This window comes from Pristiophorus japonicus, unplaced genomic scaffold (assembly GCF_044704955.1).
Source record: "Pristiophorus japonicus isolate sPriJap1 unplaced genomic scaffold, sPriJap1.hap1 HAP1_SCAFFOLD_33, whole genome shotgun sequence".
NCBI lineage: Eukaryota > Metazoa > Chordata > Chondrichthyes > Pristiophoridae > Pristiophorus > Pristiophorus japonicus.
Window position 1 is genome coordinate 4,194,686 of NW_027253106.1, and position 10,238 is coordinate 4,204,923.

Consider the following 10,238-nt stretch of genomic DNA (forward strand, 5'->3'; position numbering starts at 1 on the left):
GGCAACGCCTGTTTTGAAAAAAGCAGATGGTTAAAAACCTTTTGTGCATCTTTAACGCCCTTTTTACCGCTGAATTAACGTATAAAGCCCAGATTTCGCCCATTGGAAACAAAATGGAAACTGTGGTAGCATTTTTCAAAACCTTATCGCCGAGTGTTGCGTTACTTTAGCCATGTGCTTAACGCCGGGACAAAATATTACAGCCCGCCTACTTTGTTAGGACAGATTGGGCAAAATCAAAGCCCATAATTTCGCCCGAGCGTTACTTTCCACAACAATTTAACGCTCAGATTCACTATTAACGCCGGGCCACTTTTGTAGTTCATAAAGAGCACATTTGGGGAAAGAAACGGCCAGGAGATCGACGGCTTTCAGTTTCCCCCACTTCGCACACATCCTGCTCACAACATCGTTTGCCCAAAAAAACGCCCACAAAGGGAGTAACATTTCTGAGCCAACGCCAACGGTGTGTCTGGCGTTTTTACAATCACAGCTCTTCCATTCAAAAGGCTGCCTGAACTTCAGCGGAGTTTTGCTTTTGCTTTGACTCTGGAGTTCTACTCAGTTGACGTGAACATCGCAACAGACATATTTTCAGAGGCTGGACTGCTGGGGGTTACGTTTACTCAGCAGTGTTTAACGGTGAAGCTAAGTGAGGCAAAGTGCTTCAAGGTTACGTGCAAGAAAATAGATTGTTTAACAACACTGGTCTGAAATCATAATTATCACTTGCAATAACACCCAACCACAGCCCAGAATCCACTTGATCCACGATTAACAGCAAACAAATTTTCAACCTCTCTTGCAACACAGAATATAAAGGGAAATCCGGAGGGGGGTCACCAGCCCCCACACAATACATCAAATTGCATGCAACCAGATGCAGATATAATACAGCCATCACCAGCTGAAATGCAGCTTACTTTCCTCCCCCCCCTAAGAACCTTTATCTCACTAAGTCGAGCCCTTCCCTTCCTCCGCTCCACGATGGGTGACCGAGGAGCTCCTCCGGCGGTTCCTCATTGGGGGGATGAAGACACATGCATTCGTTGCACGGGTCCGGGAATGGGTACGAGCCGAAGGGCAACATTCTCTGATGCAGAAGCAGCATCTTGGTCCTGGCTCTATCCGTCATTTGCAGTGGGGGTACAGAAACTAGGGGTGGAGACAGAGAAGGCGAGAGAGAGAGAGACAGAGAGAGAAAGAGAGAGAGAGAGAGAGGGAAAGAGAGAGAGGCAGAGAGAGAGAGAGAAATAGAGAGGGAGAAGGCAAGAAAAAGGAAAGAAGGCGAGAGAGAGAGCGAAAGAGAAGGCGGGAGAGAGTGAGAGAGAGAGAAGGTGAGAGAGAGCGAGAGAGAGATAAGGCGAGAGAGAGAGAGAGAAGGTGAGAGAGAGCGAGAGAGAGAGAAGGCGAGAGAGATGTACCTGGCTATCGCATCCTGGATCTCCGCCTTCTGAGTTGGTCATTGTTGCCAGCTGTCGGGACATCACTCCCAATACTTCGATGAGCTGGTCACCAATGTCTACAGTCCTCCTGGACAACTGTACCTTCTCGTCACTGTCAGTTGCTACTCGTGGGACAGACTTGGCGCGTCCACGAGGCCTCCGCAATGTCGGTGCCGTCCTGGGGACAAATGGGGCACCTTGCGGTGAGGAGTTTGGGCAAGGTATCTTCAGAGTGGAGGCGGGCAGGACGGGAGGACCATTAGCTGGCCTTGTGGGGGATTGGATTCTGGCCCGTGGTGATGCATGTTCCTTGATATGTGCCCTCTTCTCCATGGAGAACAGATTCAGGGGATTGACGGGTGACAATCGGGGCTCCTCGGCGCCAGATATATTCGAATTGTCCTAAGACTCATGCCCCTCCTGGGGCCGCGTTGCTGGCTGAGCTGGAATTCACAAATGAGTTTCGGAGAGGGGAAAGGGGGTGCTCGGCTCACAACATGATTCCAGTGCTACACACAGCGTATACACGTCAAAAACAGCACCGCACTCAAAGTCATCACGGGCATCGCATTTCATGACCACCAACACTTTGGCATTGCAATAGCTTTCTTTCGTCCATCATTATTTCGATGAAAATTTGAGAAACCATTTATCACATGTGATTGTCCGGATATGAGTGGGTTTGGCTTCCATTGAATTCACATCTCGCAATGTCGAAAGCTTTTCTCATTTCAGGGTCAGCAAATGCGTCTGTGGCTGTTTGTGGGTGCGTTCGCACGAGTGCGAGCACATGCCTCTCCATCTCAGTGACGTCCCTGGGGGCTGGTGGCTCCCCCAACCCGTTAACCTCGGCACGGACCTCATTAACGAGAGCCTCTTCAGTAAAAGCTGACTGGACGACAAAGCAAGAGAACATTGCGTGATATCATTGATAGGTAATGTAACAGAGACTGATACAACACATAACCAATCAGGATTATTTTGATAATTATCATTCACTACCTGATGAATCACACCGTGACCGCAGGCTTTGAGGAAAACATTCCCGGAAAAGTGAAAGGATTTATGTGACAGAAACTTTGAAACATAGAAACACAGAAACAGAGAAAATAGGTACAGGAGGAGGCCACTCAGCCCTCGAGCCTGCACTGCCATTCAGTCAGTTCATGGCTGAACATGCAACTTCAGTACCCCATTCCTGCTTTCTCGCCATACCCCTTGATCCCCCTAGTAGTCACTTCTATATCTAACTCCTTTTTCAATATATTTCATGAATTGTCCTCAACAACTTTCTGTTGTAGAAAATTCCATAGGTTCACCGCTCTCTGGGTAAAGAAGTTTTTCCTCATCTAGGCATGAATTGGCTTACCCCTTATCCTTAGACTGTGACCCTTGGTTCTGGACTTCCCCAACATCGGGAACATTCTTCCTGCATCTAATCTTTCCAATCCCGTCAGAATTTGAAACATTTCTACGTGATCCCCTCTCATTCTTCTGAACTCCAGTGAATACAAGCCCAGTTGATCGGTCAGTCCCGCTATCCCGGGAATCAGTCTGGTGCACCTTCGCTGCACTCCCTCAATAGCAACAATGTCCTTCCTCAAGTTAGGAGACCAGAACTGTACACAATACTCGGGGTGAGGCCTCATCGCGGCCCTTTACAACTATAGAAACATCTCCCTGCTCCTGTACACAAATCCCCTCGCCATGAAGGCCAACATGCCATTTGCTTTCTTCACCGCCTGCTGTACCTGCATGCCAACCTTCAATGACTGATATACCATGACACCCAGGTCTCGTTGCACCTCCCCTTTTCCTAATCTGTCCCCATTCAGATAATAGTCTGTCTCTCTGTTTTTACCACCAAAGTGGGTAACCTCCCATTTATCCACATTAAACTTCATCTGCCATGCATTTGCCCACTCACCTAAACTATCCAAGTCACTCTGCAGGCTCGTCGCATCCTCCTCGCCTGATGAGGGTGACTCCTGGCTGTTACAAATCCAATTATATAAATGCATCATTAAATCTAATTCAATTTGCAATTTAATCTTGTACATCCCACGAGGTCGTTCCATCGTTTGTGGCAATGGTTGCGCTAACAAATCTTGTTGGTTGCCAGTGACACCAACTGTGCTATTTCATCTATATCCTTGGGGGGGGCTTCCCATTCCCACCCTGAGTCAAATCACCCCAGCTTAACTGGACCTCCTGCAGAAGCGAGGCATTTGCCTCGTCCAGAACCACCTGGCTCTTTTGCGCCTCCAATGTGTTCCTCTCCAAACTCACTGCTCTCTCCAGCATCAGAGTCCAAAGCGTGATGTGATACATCCTCCTGGCTCTCCATTATAGGCCAATTTGAGACAAAAATGTGACTGCTAATATTTCTTTCCGGTCTTGCTGTGAAGCTCCAAACTCTCCCTCCCTCCTCCCAAAGTAGTCACATACACACAGACACGCCTTCAGTCCCTCAGAGCACCTTGTCTCCCGAACTCCTCTTCTGTTCATGTCACGATGACCATTGACTGACAGAACCGCAGGAACTTAGCGTTGCCATGCCGTTGCGAAGGACGGCCAATCTTTATGCTGAAGGACAAAATAATTTGAATTTGCCGGCTGTCACGCACATTTTCTAAAATGGAAACTAGGATTTTTTGAGAATGGACGAGAAGCCGGCGATCTGAAAACACTTTGTTAATGCCCACGCCTGCAATAACGCACATTTTTGGGTGTTAAGCACAAAAGTGGAGATTCTAAGGACTTTGAGAATCGGCGAGTATCCCGCGATCTGAAAACACTTTGTCAACGCCTACGCTGGAAATAATGCCAATTTTGGGTATTAAGCACAAATGGAGTAATAAGGACTTTGAGAAGAGGCGAGTATCCCACCATCTGAAAACACTCTGTCAACGTCAACGCCGGAAATTACGCCTATTTACGCTTACCGAAAGTATCGAACACATGATTCGGGTTGTTCCATACAGAAATGAGCAGAAAGATAAGAAATAATAATCACATGAACTTTCAACTACTGCGATATTTATTGGACAGAAGAGGTAGGGAAGAGGATGAGGGAATGGAGTTCCCACGATGCGTCCATGAATCCTTTCAAACCCAATCGATAAGGAGACCAAAAAGGAAGGGTTCGCTATTGGATGTCGTAATACGGAATAAAGCAGAGCAGATACTATAACTAAAAGTTGGGATACATCTATCCAATAATAAAATAATATGCTGTCAGCTGATAATTGAAATGGACATAAGTATGACGAAGACCACTTTAATTGACTGGAGAAGAGTTGGTTTTGCGAATAGAACATGGGGAAATAAAATGACCAACAATTTTGGAAAAACATGACAAAAATAGCATGGGAAACATTTGAAACGGTGTGCAGCAGATTTCGGGAAAATAGATATTCTGCGAAAAATAAGAACAAACTGAACACTAATGATGAATAAAGATATACAGAAAAAAATTAGGTTAAGTGTAGATGCACGCACTAATTCCATGGACAGCATAGTCAGCATGATCAGCGAGAATATGAAAAGAGTAGGAATGACGTCAAAAACTATTAGAAAGGCAGAGAGCAACTGTGACCTTAAATTATCAAGGAACAAAGAAGAAAATAGTCAAATGTTTCACAGGTACTTCAATTAAAAAGGAAGGCTGGAATGGGAATACGACCAGAGAGGACTCGACAGCATAATACCACAGGCAGCGATAGAGAAATGGCAGAAATATAAAGTACTTGCTTTGCTTCGTTATTTATCAGGGCAACAGAGCAGGTGAACATGATATTAGACGATGGGATTAACAAGGAGTTAATTGCATTTAAAATAAAAAGTGAAGAGCTATTAAATAAACAAAGCAAACTCAAATAGAATAAAACCCGGACGGATTACATCTGCACAATTTAAACTAATTTAAAGTAGAGATCGCCGAGGCACTATTACAGACATTTCGTTATGATGTGATTGGGATTACAGAGACGTGCCTCCAGGATGATCAGGGCTGGGAACTCAACATCCAGGGGTATTCAACATTCAGGAAGGATAGAATCAAAGGAAAAGGAGGTGGGTTAGCATTGCTGGTTAAGGAGGAGATTAATGCAATAGTTAGGAAGGACATTAGCTTGGATGATGTGGAATCTATATGGGTAGAGCTGCAGAACACCAAAGGGCAAAAAACGTTAGTGGGAGTTGAGTACAGACCTCCAAACAGTAGTAGTGATGTTGGGGAGGGCATCAAACAGGAAATTAGGGGCGCATGCAATAAAGTGCAGCAGTTATAATGGGTGACTTTAATGTGCACAAAGATTGGGCTTACCAAACTTGAAGCAATACGGTGGAGGAGGAATTCCTGGAGTGCATAAGGGATGGTTTTCTAGACCAATATGTCGAGGAACCAACTCGGGGGGAGGCCATCTTAGACTGCGTGTTGTGTAATGGGAGAGGATTAATGAGCAATCTCGTTGTGCGAGGCCGCTTGGGGAAGATTGAACATAATATGGTGGAATTCTGTTTTAGGATGGAGAATGATACAGTTAATTCGGAGACCATGGTTCAGAACTTAAAAAAGGCTAACTTTGAAGGTATGAGGCGTGAATTGGCTAGGATAGATTGGCGAATGATACGTTCGAGGTTGAGTGTGGATGGGCAATGGCAGACATTTAGAGATCGCATGGATGAACAAAAACAATTATACATTCCTGTCTGGCGTAAAAATAAAAAAGGGAAGGTGGCTCAACCGTGGCTATCAAGGGAAATCAGGGATAGTATTAAAACCAAGGAAGTGGCATACAAATTGGCCAGAAATAGCAGCGAACCCGGGGACTGGGAGAAATTTAGAACTCAGCAGAGGAGGACAAAGGTTTTGATTAGGGCAGGGAAAATCGAGTACGAGATGAAGCTTGTAGGGAACATTAAGACGGATTGCAAAAGTTTATATAGATATGTAAAGAGAAAAAGGTTATTAAAGACAAACGTAGGTCCCCTGCAGTCAGAATCAGGGGAAGTCATAACGGGGAACAATGAAATGGCGGACCAATTGAACAAGTAGTTTGGTTCGGTATTCACAAAGGAGGAAACAAACAACCTTCCGGATATAAAAGGGGTCGGAGGGTCGAGTAAGGAGGAGGAACTGAGGGAAATCCTTATTAGTCGGGAAATTGTGTTGGGGAAATTTTTGGGATTGAAGGCCGATAAATCTACAGGACCTGATGGACTGCATCCCAGAGTACTTAAGGAGGTGGCCTTGGAAATAGCGGATGCATTGACAGTCATTTTCCAACATTCCATTGTCCCTGGATCAGTTCCTATGGAGTGGAGGGTAGCCAATATAACTCATTGAATGGCGGTGCAGGCTTGAAGGGCCGAATGGCCTACTCCTGCACCTATTTTCTATGTTTCTATGTTTCGATGTTAGTATAACGTGTACAGCCAGAACAAAGCCAGAAAGCTAAAGTAATACCCATATTTAAGAAAAGAGATAGAACATGCCCAGTACACTGTCGAACACACAGCTTAACGTCGGTGATTGGAAAAATAATGGCACACCGACTAAAGGGGAAAATAGAACATATTGGCCATGGGGGATTCAACATAATGCTGCTGGATTTAAAGAACTGCATTAGCTTCCCTCGCGTTCACGTGACTTTAGAATTCGATCTCGATTAACTTGAAATAGCTAAAACAAATTAGGCATTCGATGGGCTAGTTGGAGGAAAACTATATCCTCTGGAGTGGAATCCAGAACAATAGGTCTCCACCCTAAAATTACAGGTAGGATATTCACAGAGAATGCAGAAACAGATAGGAGTGGGCTTTCTCACACTGGGAATCGAATATCGACACAGGGAGGGCAGAGGCGTGTCTGACTGGTAGCCGAATACAGGTACACACATACCAGCTTTCTGTCCGACTGGGCCGCGAATACATAAACAGGCACGACAGAGGTCTGTCAGATTACGACCCGAATAAAATATACATAGATGATTGGAAGAGGGTACAGAGTGTACTGTAACAAAATTTGCAGATGCCACAAAGATTAGTGGAAAAGCGGGTTGTGTAGAGCACATAGAGTGGCTGCAAAGAGATTTAGATAGGTTTAGCGAATTATCTAAGGTTTGGCAGATGCAATACAATGTCAGGAAAATGTGAGGTCACCCATCTTGGAAAAAAAAACAGTAAAAGGGAATATTATTTGAATGCGGAGACATTACAACATGCTGCGGTGCGGAGGAACCTGGGGGTCGTTGTGCATTCATCCCAAAAAGTTAGTTTGCACGTGCAGCAGGTAATCGGGAAGGCGAATGAAATATTGCCCTTCATTGCGAGAGGGATAGAGCACAAAAGCAGGGAGGTCCTGCTGCAACTGTAATGGTTGTTGTTGATGAGGCCGCACCTGGAGTACTGCATGCAGTTTTGGTTACCTTACTTCAGGACGGATATTGGAGGCGGTACAGAGACGATTCACTCGGCTGATTCCAGAGATGAGGGGGTTACCTTATGATGATAGATTGAGTAGACTGGGTCTTTATGCGTTGGATTTCAGAAGGATGAGGGTTGATCTTATCGAAACATTTAAAATAATGAAAGGGATAGACAAGGAAGAGGCAGAGAGGTTGTTTACACTGGTTGGGGAGACTAGAACTAGGGGGCACAGCCTCAAAATACGGGGGAAACAATTTAAACTGAGTTGAGCAGGAATTTCTTCTCCCAGAGCGTTGTGAATCTGTGGAATTATCTGGCCAAGGAAGCAGTTGAGGCTAGCTCATTGAATGTATTCAAATCACAGATAGATAGATTTTTAACCAATAAGGTATTTAAGGATTATGGGGAGTGGCCGGAAAGAGGAACTGATTCCACGGCCAGATCAGCCATGATCTTGTTGAACGGCGGAGCAGGCTCGAGGGGCTAGATGGTCTACTCCTGTTCCTAATTCTTATGTTCTTATGTTCTTATGTTTATATTTCAGTGATAACCACTTTGTGGAAGCGCAGTTTCCGAAGGCAGGTGTGCTTGGTAAGTCTATGTAAGACCTCTTCTCCCTGTCAGTGTGAAGTATGTATGGTCTGGACCTCCTCCTCAGTCTGACACGTCATACATTGCACCTCTGCCTCATTCAGTTTCTCACTTTCTAATATAGTGCGAAGCATACTCACCAGCACAGACTGGTTGGGCCGAATAGCCTGATTCTCTGCTCTATGTTCTCTATAATATAACACACTGAACTCGAGCTCAAACCTGCCTGCCTACCTATTGTCGAGCCTCTCACTCTGGAAGATGCAATGTATCTCTGCAGTAAATAGCTGCAGTGACCCTTTGCAGAAGGGGTCAGAGAGAATGCTCGTGGTACTTTTCCAAAAGTCCATGTGGGAATTTTCAATCAGAAATATTGCCGTGTCCTACACATTGCTTTCCCCGTCGCTGGGTGTATGATCAGATCACCAGCCACTCCTGGTGTAATTCAATGGAAGGAATTCTGTTGCTAAGTATTACATTCCTGGACTGCAAACACTGGAACCCGCCTGTGGGCTGCGCTCAGTCGTTCTGTTTATTAATTAATTGTACAATTGAGGTAACAGGATATTTTACCGTGCTCTTCAACTGCTCTCTGAACTTGGACTGGGTCACCCCTGAATAAATGTGTTTGTACAGCAACTTAAATTCCGCAGTATAAATCCGACCTGTGTAAATTGATATAAAGAATCACTGTAATCACTGGGATTTATTCCTGTAATGATATAATAAAAGAAATCTATAACAATTATCAGCCACAGCAGTATGAAGCTGCCGGATATGGTGAAGAGTAAAATCACAGACTTTCTCCTGCTCTCCATCTCTGGGTCACTGCCATTCTCCCCCTTGCTCTCACCCCTCAGGACCCTCCGGACTCGACTGGCCACTAAAATGTGTCTGACTGTCAGAGCGTTGACCAACAAAATTACAGCGAATGGGAGCAGTGAGGTCAAAATCGTTTCAAACAAGTCAAATCCCACCCATCCGGTCTCAGTAAAATAGGCGGGGATTAAGGAACAGTCCCACGGAATATTGTCGATTATATATCCAGGTTCAACTGTAAAGTAGTATGGAACTTTTTTCGAACAGAGCAGAATGCAGCTTGTGGCCAGAACTACAGCCGCAGTTCTCCCGGTGCAATATTTGGCTTTAAGCTTCTGCCAACAAATGGCCACAAATCGATCAAAGGTGAAAGTGACGGTGAACCAGACAGAACAGTCAGCGGCTGCACGAGACAGGAGATATAAAACAGCACACACAGGGGTGATATCCAGGAAAGATCCCCGGAAGTAATACTATCTGATCTGCCGCAGTATGTCGTCAGTGATGACAAACAGTAGTACCGCCGCTGCCATGGCGACCAGGTAGCGAGTGGTGCAGGTGGACAGCCCGCACTTTCCCTGGGACAGGATCACAATCGCCACTAAATTCACTGTAATAAACAGAAGGGAAAAGAGACGGTCAATTATTGGTCACTCATTCTTGGTGACTGAGCCCAGACAGTTCGGACTGTGATTTAGCACAAAAACGTTCGGCTGGACGCCGGGTCAGCGGTTAACATGTAAAGTATATCATCCCAACCTTGAGTATTGTGTACAGTTGTGGTCTCCTAACTTGAGGAAGGACACACTTGCTATTGCAGCGAAGGTTCACCAGACTGATTCCCGGGATGACGGACTGACATATCAAGAAAGACTGGATCAACTGGGCTTGTATTCACTGGAGTTCAGAAGAATGAAAGGGGATCTGATAGAAACGTTTAAAATTCTGACG